We start from the raw sequence: 14,251 nt of genomic DNA, 5'->3' as shown, positions 1-14,251 counted from the left end.
TTCAAGGCCAAAATTAGGGACAAGGTTAGTAGGGCACCCCAGCATTATAGTCAGCAGTGCAAAAGGCACCTTTTCCCCTAAGTTGTCATGTTGCTCTTCGTCAAACCGGTAGCAACAAATAAGAAAGGCCTATTTTTCACACAAGGCTTGTGTTGGTTTAACTAAAATCAGTTTTGAAGTCAAGTCAGTTCAGCAGATATGAAATCCCAAGTGAATGCACTTAACTTAGTGCACAGACATCAATTTAGCTCACCTGAGTTACTGAAGTAGGCTAAATCAATACAAGGCACTTGTAAATGGATTTAAAAGAACATTCATGTGGGGTTTGTTTCAATTTAACAAGTCATGTTAAGGAGCAATTTTAGTTAAACCCAAGTAAGGTTTCTTTGTTGGCTATCCTTAAACCCTAGATTATGACACTAATTACCCACGTAAGAAAGCACAGAGGAAAACAACCCTTGTACCTCTGAGCAGGCTACCCTGAGTCTCTGCATCAGATCCCACAGAAGATGGATGTGAAACCGGCCGTCAGAACCTCGTATCATAAACCTCTCATTGCTGGGTCAGTGAAACCACCATCATGCAATGCCAAAGCACGTAAACACCAGTCACATGCTAATGACAAGAGAGAGCCAGCGACCTCCTCCAGTGACCTCTGAGATGCTGCAAAAAACACAGCTTCCGTCTTCGAGGCTACACCTGTGCCGAGTCAGAAGCAGCAAGGCAGCTTTCTCATGCTGCTCGCGGAAAGACCTCAGACTTGGTTTGGATACCGACAACACACAGGCACAAAAGTTTTGAAATGGCCCTGTAAAGGCATAGACAAACAACCCCTCTACCTGGTTGTAAGCTGGTGCTTGCCAGGAGACACAACCCTGACCAGAACTGCCTCTGCAGCCACGCAGCTGTCAGAGTGCCATGTACCATGCAAACTCGCCATGCCAGTGGAAAGCGGGAAGGAAGCTGCAACTCCATTTGCCCAGCTCCCTCTTCCCCTCCATGAATCCATGCCTGGCCCTTGAGAAGGTTGTAAAAGGATTACATATGCTATAATGCTTATCTGAACTCAACCAGACTGAAGGTAGTCCCTTCCAGCCCTCCTTTCCTCAGCGACAGGACATTATTTCCACGTCCCATAGTTTCTTTCCTAGGACTGGCACAGTAAGGTAACCTGTCACAACCTGTCTCCATACAGATAAACTTTACGTCTTCCCAGAAAGACCCAAAGAAAAATAAGATGGAGGGCAGCTGTCTCCAGAAAAGGATGCAAGAAAGAAGAAGAGTTATTAAATGGGGATATTGGAGGATATATGCCCAGGAAGCAGGTGGCCCATTTGGCACTCCTGCTGCGACAAGCAAGCAAGAATCTCCCCCACCCAAATACTGTGGGATGGAAAGTCCCCTGAGCAGAGAAGCACACAGGCAGCACTGCCACTTCTTTCTCAGAAGCAAAGCAGTAAGGTTGGATAGGCCCACTGACAAAACAGTGATTGCAATTACAAGTTTTTTCTATTTATACCAGAGGCTAAATTAACAGATTAATGTTTACTTCCAGCCACTGCTACCAGCCTGAAGGGGAAATAGAGCAGAATGAGGTCAGCAGAGGTCATAGCTCATTCAACCCATCAGTATAGTCAAATTTGCTCAGTAGAGCTTTGATTACTTTTCTGAACTTCAAGGCTGGTCTGTGGTAAGAAATTTTTTTAGAAAGGGAGGAATAAAAGGCTAAAACTAAGGCCATGTTAAGATATTAATAAATCTCTCAACTAGCAAAACTATTATCTTTATTTGGGAAGCTGAATGCTTCTGAGTATTAAATCAAAACCCCTCAGCTCTGAACATCTAGAAGTCTTGCTCCTGGATGAAATGGGGGCTGTAGTGAGATTTACTGAGCTCGTGCGGGGCTAACTGTACAACCCATGGGATTAAGCTGTTACGCAGTCACAGCCATTAAAATATTCCTCTCAGCTCTTCTTCTGACACACACAGAGGAGGATGCTGCCCTTGCAACCTTACCCTATGCATATTTTAGCTCGGTGCCTCCTTTTAAGACATCAAGTCTCACTTAAAGATCAGCACTCTCTAAAGCAGAAGAGCCTCTGAGCCCAGACATTGCTGAAGCGTTTCACAACTGTCACCTTCACCTGACAGTAGCACTACAGCGCACACCTGGAACTGGCCTGTATCAGCACTTAAGTGTGACCACCAGAAGCAAGGCTACCACAAGTAATAGTTAACTCAGCAGGAGCGAAGAAAACCACAGCCATGCAGTCACAACAGCATCATTTCAGAACTCCTACACACCCTGTGTAGGCAAAGAAAAAAAAACAAAGGAGACTCAAGTCCTGATCCGCCCAGTTCATCTTGTACTCAGAGCGTTTCAGAATAATAATCCCTTCTACCTTCGACCACCTTTGCCGCTTCCCCGACACAGCCTCCAAGGGCAGGGCTGGGACAGCCGTGCTGATAGCCTGAGCCATCAGGACTAGTCCAAGCTGGCTGGCTGCACCTGAGTGTTACTGAGAGCAAACACCAGCCGGGGGCAACTCTCAGTAGCGGGGCTTTGACATCTAACTGAAGAGTAGCATACGTCTCCTATTAAAGAAATAAATAAACAGCGCTTTGGTCTGTAAAAAGAGCCAGCAGTGTGCTTCCTTCTCAGGGGAAGGAAAAAAAAAAAAAAATAGGGAGCACAGTATCACCATCTCAGAACAAAATGCAATTCCTGCTCGGTCCTGGTGAGGCTGGCAGAGAACACCAATGCTATAGAGATAAGTGTCATGGTTTAACCCCAGTCAGCAACTACGCACCATGCAGCCGCTTCCCCCTGCCCCCTCCCAGTTGGGCGAGGAGGAGGAAAAAAAACCTAAAACTCATGGATTGACATAAGAACAGTTTAATAACTGAAGTAAAATAAAATACACTACTAAAAATAATAATAATAATATAATGATAATAATTGTAATGAAAAGGAATATAAGGGGGGAAAAAAAAAACAAAAACAACCACCCAAGAAAAGACAAGTAATGCACAATGCAATTGCTCACCACCCGCTGACTGATGCCAGAGCAGCGATCCGCCCCTCCCAGCCAACTCCACCCAGTTTATACACTGGGCATGACATTCCATGGTATGGAATACCCCTTTGGCTAGTTCAGGTCAGCTGCCCTGGCTGTGCTCCCTCCCAGCTTCTTGTGCACCTACTTGCTGGCAGAGCATGGGAAACTGAAAAGTCCTTGGCTTAAGATAAGCGCTACTTAGCAACAACTAAACCATCAGAGTGTTATCAACATCATTCTCACACTAAATCCAAAACACAGCACTGTACCAGCTACTAAGAAGAGAGTTAACTCTATCCCAGCTGAAACCAGGACAATACGCCAGACTTTAGATGTCATGCCAATGCTGGTCAATGTCCGACGCTCCCAGAACATACCTTGTAACTATCAATTCAAGACGAGGGAAAATCTTTTATCAACTGCCATGGGCTTCTTTCACAGCCTTTTCTTACACAGCCTAGGACACATTCAGCTGTGTCCACCCCAGCTTCCCCATTGACCACATATGGGACAGGGAGCTTTACCTTTATCCTCCTTGTATTTGTCTTACCCTTTTCTGCATTACAACTTTTTTATTATTATTAATGTTTGCCCCTCTTCTGCATTACAGTTTTTACTAGTGTTTGCAACACTGTGCTCAGGATAATGGATCTTTAACTGGCCAAGGCTTGTAAAGAATTCAAGTATTAGGGGAAGATAATCATTACTATTTCATGGAAATAAAACTCGGTGAACTCCACCAGAGATGAGAAACCCATCTCCTGGGCTACACATCCACTTTGCTTCTTGTACAAAGCTAGCACAGAGTAATTTCAGTAGGATCTGGACTGGGCCCTCAAGCCAGGGAATGAATTCAGTCATGACCTAAAGCTCACCACAAAGCTTGCCACTAATTCAGGCGCACTTATTTGATGTTGCTTTGGCTTAAAAAAAAGGAACCAGCATGCTTTTATAAAAGAAATTATAACAACAGTAAACCAAGGGCACCACTCCAAGACACAATGTGCTCCTGCATTTAATTCTTCACTCCAGAACCAGACAGAGACATACTGGGAGCCTGGAGTTTGTCTTATCGCTTAAAAATTAGCAGAAATGCACAGAAGTTAGGGCTATGCATCCAGTGTAACCTCAGAAGTGACTGCCGCCTGCTCTAGGGACATCCATAGTAGTCTGAAACTAGTATATTGGGTTAAGTTCAAACCTGGCAGCAAGCAGCTCCCGAAAAAAGACAATTTACCCTGCCAAGAAGCAGGTAGCTCATGTCAAATCATGTTGACAGACCTGCACCACAACCAGCAGCTGAGCCAATTCATTTACAACTTGCTCTGTATATCTATTTTCCATTGGACACACTCTTACAACAAAGGAAGTATCTTATGACTGATATTGGGATGAAATATGAGCAGAAAACAACTTTTCAACCCTTTTTAAGGTTTTTTAAAACCTTTCATTTCCTGGACCAGGCAAACAAGCCAACACCAGATACTTCAAGTGAGCTGAAATTCAATGGAAAAGAAAATTCAATCTAAACCAGATTCAATTATTATTGTTCAATTAACAAATTATTTTGATTTGTTTGGTTAAAAATGTGAGTTAATTCATAGAAGAAAGCATGAAAAACTGTTAAATACCATAAGCCATACATTTTCATTTTTAAATGAAAGATGGTGCCTGACAATTTCAGCACTTTTCCCCTTGTTTTTTAAACTATTCCTTTCTCACAGAAAGCTTCCCTGTCAGACATTTTTCAATTTTAAAAAAGTTCTCAAAAAATCTGCTACTAGCTCTAACTGAAGTCTACATACAGGAGATTGGAGCAGATGAGCTTCTTTCACCCTGCACAATAGTCTTGGCAAGAACATCTTGAACCTCTCTACGTAAACTCAGCCTCTGCATCCCACCCTCAGGTACCCATGCCCCAGAGCCATTTTCGAAGCTGACTGACTCTACAGCCCCTACACTGTGATGGAACCAGCTCCCAGAGTTTTCACAGCCTTTAGCATCAATCTGAATGCATGCCCAGCTGATCAGTTAAAAAACAACACCACAGAAAAACCCCAAAAAACACCACCACAATCTCCTCTCTCCAGCACAACAGACAGAGACGTCTTTGATGCTGCCCTTCCTTCTGTGTCCCCGCATCGGGAGCACTCGTGGTTTCAAACCCAAAGCATGTGGCTACGCTATTTCTGATGGGCAGGAGCAGAAGCCAGCTCCCAGGGGAACTCCAGCGTGAGCACAGCATTTGTACGATGATTGGCCAGATGGACATCCTCTCGCTTCTAAGCCTTAAAGAAATGAAAGCACATCTATGAAAGTTTCACCAAGGGGGGAAAAAAAAAGAAGAAAAAAAAGGAAGGCAAAGGGGTTTAGAGAAGACAGCCCCTTGAGCGATTTCCAAACATCAAAGAAAAAGGCCTCCAGCGAGTTCTCCTCATCTGATACCTTTGTTCCCCCACTCCATGCCTGCAGGCACGTTCCTAGTGATGCACAAAAGGCTCCTACAGCCCATGGACAGCTCTGCGTCCACATGCATTACCTGCCTCCCGCTCTGATTACCTCACGCTGTCACTTCAGACCAATCAAACTTCACTTTATATGGAAAGTGGCTCTTGCAAAGCTAGGCGGGACTGACCCGGGAGTCTTGAGTCCCAGAGAACTCCAGCAGTTCTGTATCAGATGCACTCCTGCGCAGCCTGTCTGCTCCTTCATCCGTAATGCAGTTACAGTTCAGGTGAGTCCTTCTGCACCACCAAGAGATTGTGGGGCATATATTTGGGTGTTTCCCACTTTCTTACCTCTGTTCACATGGTGATTTCCCTTCTACAGGTCTGCATTTCTATTTTTATGTTCCCCTCAAGGTTACCTTTTCCTGCCCATCTCTGCATTTGCCTCGGCAGCTTTGCAGAGATGCAGGGCAGGTGGCTGCGTGTTTCAATGTTTACAAAGCACACTCACAATCACAGTACGCCCAGCTGCCCAGAACTGCTGCCCTTGAACACATCGCTGTCATCACGTCCACTCTCGTGGTGCAGGGTGTGGGTAACAAATGAGGCAGGCCACGAAGGGTCTCTGGAGACAACCGTAATTGTCGGTCCCTTTTACTTCCCCCAGTCATGTAAGGAAACCTCCTGACGGTAAACTCCTTGCTCCTCATCAGGAACTGCTGTGTGCAAATTCAGAAGCAGTGCTCATGTGGGTAAGCTAACAAGAGCTTTCCTCACCCTGGAAACTGCAGGCAGGACCTGTCAGTGTAGCACTGCAGATGGGTTCAATCTGTTGGAGCTACTTCTTTCATAGACTAACACACAACGAACCCTCATAACAGCAGCATTTCCCTTTCACATCCCAACATACAAAGCTTGTGTGATCTAACTCAGTTTCAGATAGAACTCTTAAGGAACTGTTGCTCACTCCTGGCCCTGCACTGCCACACATACATCTCAAGGCTGCTGCAGACCCACCCACGTTAAAACTACACGATGTTGGTTTTGACGAGACTAGTCCCAATGCTGGCCAGGCTGAGACTTGCGATGCAGCAAGAAACAGGTTTGTGTGCAGGCAAGAAACAAGCAGCCTGGGATGGAGCTGGCCAAGCGGAAGGTGGGAGTACTTGCCTCTGTCAGCCTGCAGGCAGTGAAGGTTACGTGACAAGTCTTGCCCCTGTGCTGAGTGTTAGGGAGGGCTTCTCTGCCTCCTCTGTCTGCAGGGGCTTCCCTGGAGCTAGATGTAGTAAATGAAACAGTTTAGGGTTCATTGCCTCTCCAGTCTCTCCATATAGAGTTTCTAGGGAATTTCTCCCAGCAGCAAATGACATGAAAATGAACAAGCATGAAAATATCCTAGGAACACCAATTATTTCCACTGTGTAAACCTAGGGGTCTGATCCAACCTTCTCTGAACTCAGTGGAACTTTTCTGTTTGCAATGAATGGTGTCCTTGCCAACTCCTTACTCCTATAGGTTGGGCAAGAAAAGCTAGAAAAGGGAGCTCACCCTTGGATTTGGGTTTAAATCCAGGCCTGTAAGCATATGCTGCCTTGTAGACATATACCGCCTTGCAGACATATGCTGCAAAGCCACTGAAATGCCGTTGCTGAGCTTTAAGTAAAGGCACTAAACTTGACACTTGATCCCCAGAGTTTCATGCCATTTTGAGCCCTAGACATCCGCAGCCCCACGCTGCTGGAGGCTGGTCCCTCTGCCCCACCAGTGGCTCACAGCTCACATCCCCATTGCGGGCGAACAGAGAGAGCCCACCACCCAGTGGCAACTGAACTATCTTGCTCAGTAACCTGCCTTTTGCTAGGGAGTGCTGATAGGTTACATTCCCCATGTAACACAAGACTTTAATTATTTTACAAAAGCACCAAATTCCTTCTCAGCTGTAGCCTGTCAGAAGGAAATAAGAAAATCAATGAATTCAGAAGACTGTAGAGAGAAAGATGAAAAAAAAAGAAAAAGAAAAAAACCCCTGAAATTAACGCTTCCTTCATTCATCTGAACTGAAGAAGATAAACTACTGGAGTAGCAAGGATTTTAATTTCTAAAATACCTAGTCAAGACCAGAACTTGGCCTGGGCTGTGGAGCACAACCCAACTCTTTCTTTCCTTTCTAAGCAGGTGAGGAGCTGGGATATATTTTTTCAGCAGTGCTGTCGCTATAAACTACAATTTCTTCCTGACTATAATGCTTATTGCGTTTTACTTAAGTTATAGTGTAGCTCAACACAGATCTGCCTGCCAAAGCTGGGTGTTTTGAAATGCCACCCATTCCTGACCCGTGGGATTGAAATGGAGGGATTACTCTGTTCAGATGTTTAACTCCCTGCAAAGCATGTGGCTAGAGAAATCCCTGTGCAGCTAAAGCTCTCGAGTCACTGAAGTCAGGCAAAGCTACTCCATTACTAGAAGGCTTCAGTATTACTGGATTTATCTTGATTGCCCATATTTCTAAAAAGCTAAAGGGTGTTTCACACCTCCAGAACACGGAGAATTTCTTACTTCATAATTGAAAAATGCACAGATAGAGAGAACTACTGCAGAGAGGTGAAAAGGAGAAATTGCCAAGAAAAGGTGAATGAATGGCATTATTATTTTACATGGCATTATCAGGTGACAATGGCAGCGTACCTGGATGTATTTTATAATGACATTTAAACTAACATTTGTCAGTGTTAAAAGCTGAATTCCACCATCACGCCAGATCCTCCCTTAGTAGCATTTTCATACCAAACTCTCAAAATAAGTCTAATTAAAGTGGGCAAGCATTATTGGCTCTGTTGTAGAAGTGGTGATTCACAACAGAAAGCAGCAGAGGCGTAGGTTACACCACAGGGCTAGGAACGATTTCCTCTATCTACTCTAGATCCCAGTCCTTCCTCCCAGTCCACTACCTTTCTTTACCCAGCAGCCATATAATTAAGACCCTGAAAGCCCAGGACAACGTGCTTCTGTTTGCAGAGACCACAGGTAGACAGGAGTGATCTGCTGTGTCCACCTTGCCGAGTTATTTAGCCCAAGCACAGGACCCAAGTGGTGTGGTTAATGCTATTTCTAAAGCTAGCTAGGCTCGATGCTAGCTCAAAGATGCCTGTACAGAGCCCCGCTGCACGGTGTAGACATGCCTTGAGTCAGCTATCATTAGCTGGTATTAATCCTGACAGAGCACCCTGAACACAACATCCTTAAAAGGGCTTAAGTGGGAGTTAGGCACTAGTTAACTTATAAATTAAAGTGTGAATTAACTGATCCACTGAAGAAAGTAAAGGGCAATTTAAATTTCCGTTCATTATGAAGTCAAAGCAAGTAAGCCAATTTACACCAGCTAAGGATTTGGCCTGCTTGCTCCTCTCCGTGATTTTAAGCCCCATTTTGTTGCAGGAGAAGCTGCGTGATTTTCCTGCTGCATGACATCGGAGACTCACATCAAACATTCTGTGTATTACTTTCAATAAACTGTTTTAGACCATTTGCAATCCACTATATGCATTTCATAGTTTACGTGAAAATATTGGGGGGCAGGGGGACACCAGCAAACAACTTTCTGTGGGATCCTTTGAATTTCCAGTTAAAAACATTTACCAATATATCATTATTACGATGAGCTTTTTGTTTAATTCCTTGCCATAATCATTCCAAACAAGGTCACGCATTTCTATCACTAGAGACAGAACTGAAAACAGTAAAGTGCTTTGAAATAAAGAAAATTGAGCATAAATTGTTGATCAACAAGTTGCAAAGAACTACAGACATTAGCTATACCATCTAGCATGACAAAAGCATATCCAAATCCTTCAGAGAGACTGTGCAAAATTCTAGCCTTACTGAAATTTAAAAAACAATGTCCCACCCTTGTTACTGAACATAATAAACTCATGAGTACAAATCTCATGGGGCTCAAAATCAGTATTTATTTCTGGCCATATAGAATACACCTATTTGCCTTGATAACACCTGTGAGCAATCTTCTGCTAGCTGGAGGCAGTTGCTCCCCAGCCTGCAGGCCCCTTATCTGGGATTCCTCAGGGCCACATCTGCAGCCGTAAGCCAAGGAGTGCCTGGAAGCATTCCCAGGCACTGATGCCAACTGGCAGGGAGCAGCCTGAATCCGTGCTAGTAACTGCCTCCATGCTCAGCACAGGGCGGCTGCGTACCGACTGCCAGCAGAGACTGGTCTCCGGACTCTCCTGGCTGTCAAATCACGCCTACAATGTCTGAGGAGAGCAGTAGCTGGAATGAGGCAATTTTTTTCCCAGGAAATAGTCTAACAGTGTCCTGGGGGAGAGGATACAAATGTGCGCCAGCAGGCACACTTGCATTTATGAGCGTGGGGACAGCCACAAGCCGTGGCCCTTCTTTCCACAGGGGTGAGGTAAGCAAGGGGAACCCATGGCAGGTCCTGCACTGTGCCCCTGAGGTCTGTGCCACCACACAGAAGAGCCCTCCTTTCCCAAGGGAAGCACAGCCATCTCGAGGTGTTCCTCCCTTTTCTCCTACCCACTGGCCGTTCAGCAAAGAGGTGCTGGGATACAAATGCCTCTGTGGTCCATGCAGTTCTGAGGATGTAGGGAAAGGAGCACTCCTGGGCAATCACAGAGCCACTGCAGCTTCTCCTACAGGGCAGGTAACTCCTGCAGCAGTCCTGCACGCAGAGGGTACCAAAGGGATTTTTTAAACAAATTCCTCATTCCTCCATGTATCCTAGCAACACCTCTCTAAGGTTAGAGATGTGATGCCTCGCCCACCTGTTGCATAGGAAGCCTGAGGCAAGTTACATATTGCTTTCTTCCCAGTTTGCCCCACTAGTACGAAGCCGCAGAGATTAAGGAATATGCCACAATCAGCACAGCCCAGTCTCGTCCGCTCAGGCCGGGTGTCAGACACAGGCGTTCGTATCAATAAACACCATGAACTCAGCAGTGGCTCGTGCAGTGTGCGTATGGTCCAAGGAAAGATCTTGCTGATACAGGCTGAGGGCTTTGTGATCAAGGCAATAAAAAGGGTGTGGCCTTAACCCCTGCAGCAAAAATGCTTTATGTGCAGTCACACAGCGCTGAAAGAGCTCAAGCCCTGAGTGGGTATCTAAATAAGATTTCCAAAACCACTGTAGGTCCAAAATGTGCACAGTGAACAAAGCGGAAAGAAAATTCGACTCCTCCCATGCCCCTCCCTCCAACCTGATCAAGCTGCAATATAATTATAGCAAATGAGCAGTCCTTGTTAAAAAAACCCAAGAAACTCATTGAAAAGCAACCTTCATAAGAGATACCATTCTTTTTCTCCCTCCTCTGAAGCACTCCTTAGCATTTTCTATTTCTTGGGGGGGGGGGGGGGTGGGGTGGGGTGGTGGTGGTGAGAAAATAAAAATGTTACAGAAATAATCATAGAACTTTAACATTTTGTTTTATAGAACAATTAAAAATAAATTTAATCAAAACCTAAAAAAATAAAACCTATTACAAAAATCTGCAGAAGGGGAAATTTATAACGGATCACTTTCTACACCCAGTGAAGATGGTCCTTTCCCTATGATTCTCCTACCCATCAAATTAGATTTCCTTTCTTTGGCTATCACCAACCAAATCCTTTCAGCTACAATATGCATTCGTCACTTGAACCTCAGTTATCTTAACTGATCATTTATCTGCATTCCTGCAAAACAAGCAGATAAGAAACTACATATTTTGCTGCTTTTTTGTGTTACTGAACTAATCACTGCTAAGTCCATTTTATTCTAATATATTAAAGGAATTCAATGGTTGCACAGGGACATGCAGGGGAGCCTCTGTCCCCAAGGCCAACAGGGGAGATGAGGTTATCACTGCTCAGTCAAAGATACATCATTTGCTGTACATCTCTCTTATTCATCTTCACTCAGAGGAAAATATGGGATACTTCATAAGTGGTTTTGGCACTTGTGAGTTATCCCTCTTTCCCCACTCATGAAGATAAATGCCATAATGAAACGCAGCCATCAGGTATTGTCTATATTTGGAGTACTCAAAGTGTGAACAATGATTATGCCCTTTCATTGGGTAAGTTAAGGTTGATTGCCTAGCTACCTGGGGAAGACAGGAATGATTTGCACTAGCTCACATGCAATAAATGGAAGAAGGTGGCATACCTTCTCCCTCAGCATCGGTTATTCTGCTAATCTCAGGCTGAATAATACGTTCAGTATGTCAAACCTTCCTTTTTACTTTAAGGCTACTTGGCAGCTGAATCTGCAAGCTGAGATGAATCCAGCTGAGATGGCAGCAGCCACTTCATTAGTTGAATGTCTGTTTGGTTTTGACACTTCTGAGGAACCATTGACTAAGTTTTTATAACAAGTCAGAAAAGGATTTTTGTAGGTAAGAGTTTTTGCAAGTGTCACATGAATTTTAGGACATGGTCCTGGCCTGCGCTACACAAACAAAACTCCCTTTCGGGTTGACAGACATCATGAGTGAGAACTGGATCATGTGTGAGATAAAACTTACTGCCTTCATAGCTGTGGGGGGTTTTTATAGCGTAAGGGATGAAATTCAAGCATTTAAAGTTACATTTAAATATGAAAACCTGATAGACGTATCTGGCAATAAAAACACAGCTGTTAACAACACACTGAGAACAATGCAATGGTACTGCACAGGAGGCTGAAACCCTGTCTCTGGTTAAGTCTGAGGATAATCTGCAGGTGAGAGCAGCTTCCTCATTTAACACAGGGAGTAGTGTTTGTATTTGTATATTGTGCAGTACCGGGCAGAAATACCCTCAGGATCCCATCATCCAGACACTGCACAAATAAGAACAGAACTTCCCAAACTTCTGTGAACAAGGCATAAGCCCTGGAAAGACAGTTCTCCACATGCAAGGCAGGAGTTATGTTTATATTTTACTCAAGTGAAAGAGATGCACCATTCAAAGCCAATCTCTTGAAATCTGCAGTGGACTAGAAGCTTGCAGGATGCAAGCTCACAGGGGCTGCTTCATCTTAAATTTAATAACAAATCACTGGTTGTTTCTGATGTAAATATGGAGTTGCTGGTAGACACAGGATAGGTTCAGACACTGCTGATTTATCGCAGCCTTGCAACATCACTGACTCTCACATCCACCAGTTATTTTTATGCAGCTACTAATGCTAAGGATGTGTTAGGAAAATAAATTAAGTATTAATATGCTCCAGGGAGAGCATTTGCAACAAGAAGCAGGTTGTGGGTTAAAATAGCCAGGTGCATCTTAACCAGTATACAAAATGGTCAAAGAACAGCTGCTGAAGAGACTCGTGAGGCACATGCTATCTAGAAAATATTAAGAGTATTTTGAAGCATGCACTGGCTCATATTCAGCACCCAGAAGCTATTTTAAGTGCTCAGTGGAGACAAGCTAGTGTTATTAGGGCACTTCTCTTCCAAGAGACAACAATACATTTTGAGCCAAATAATCCCATCAGAGGCCTTTGTAAACACCTAAATCAGATGAAGTGGCTGTGATGATCTCATGTTAGGAAACATTCAGAGGCTGAGCTAAGACAGGTTTTCTTATGACACTTGAAAAGAAAGTCAAGCTATTTGGTGGGCCGTTTTGGTGCTGTACCAATCACATAAAAGTGGCTTCCAGAGAGAATCTCTGGAGTCAGACGAACTGCCTGTTGGCGCAGGGCAGCTGGTTCAAGAAGAAAATCTTGAGCCGGAGCCTACAGATAAGGTTTTTTATGTTACTGAGCAGCAAAGCTGTGGCTAAACAAGCACTGAAAATACAACCCTCACTTCCTGGCAGAACAGCAGCCTCAGACCCAGGAGCAAAGGGTTCCAGTCCCTCTCTGGCCTTGGCCTCACATCACCTCTCTGTCTCAGTTTCACCCAGCCTAATGTCTTTTACAAAGCATTTTGAGACCCACAGACAAGAAAAAGTATATGAAGAAACAGATAATACTATTATTACCCAATGCTATGGCTCTGTATTATGTGAAGGCATAGACAGTCACAATGAACATCCTAAATCAGAAAGGTGGGAAGAAGTGTGGGAACAGGAGAGGAGAAAATTGGATTATGACAGTGACAGAAGAGTAGTAGATGGCAGGGATTTAGAGACCTTGGGAAGCACTCTCATATCAGCGTGATGGTCTCAGTAAAGAAAATTGTTAAAAATATGACCAGAAGAGAGAGCCTGATCAGAAAGAGTCAGCCAAAACTGTTTTATTTTGTAAAATATTTCAGGCCTCCTTTTCCCTCCTGTTTTTGAAAGCTTAGCTGTACGGTCCAGTGAGGCTTGAACAACAAGGAACTGTAAGCACTTTTGTGCCACTGAATACTGTGACACAAAAAAAGCAGAGAGTGAAAGCTGCCTAAATATAGTTCAGAAGGCTCCCACCTCTCTGTACTCAGGTTCGAACTCCACATCCAGCTCAGGTCAGTGATTTTTAGTCAGCCTTTAGCCACTAGCAGAAATGAGGCCATTTCACAATCACCAAAGCTTAGGGTAGAAATGATCATAGCTGATGAGAAACCAGGTATAAATAAAATACTTCCAGTGAACTCCCTAAAAAGAGTTTGCCACTGCCTGCACTTTATTGAGTTACAGTCCAGTGATATTTAGCCAATTTTTAATCTCCCACACCACTGACTGTAGATCCTCAGCTGGGAGAAATGAAATGTTGATCTACCCCACATCATGATCCAGCCCTGAATTTACAGATGAACATAA

General features: G+C 44.2%; 1 protein-coding gene across 6 annotated transcripts in view; it reads right to left on the bottom strand.

Moving 5' to 3' along the window:
* Positions 1-14,251, bottom strand: part of ERBB4 (erb-b2 receptor tyrosine kinase 4) — a 528,844-nt gene that overhangs the window by 291,242 nt on the left and 223,351 nt on the right. The window lies entirely within an intron of this gene.

The sequence above is a fragment of the Gymnogyps californianus genome, chromosome 7, assembly GCF_018139145.2.
Source record: "Gymnogyps californianus isolate 813 chromosome 7, ASM1813914v2, whole genome shotgun sequence".
NCBI lineage: Eukaryota > Metazoa > Chordata > Aves > Accipitriformes > Cathartidae > Gymnogyps > Gymnogyps californianus.
This window is presented reverse-complemented; position numbering and strand designations above follow the sequence as displayed.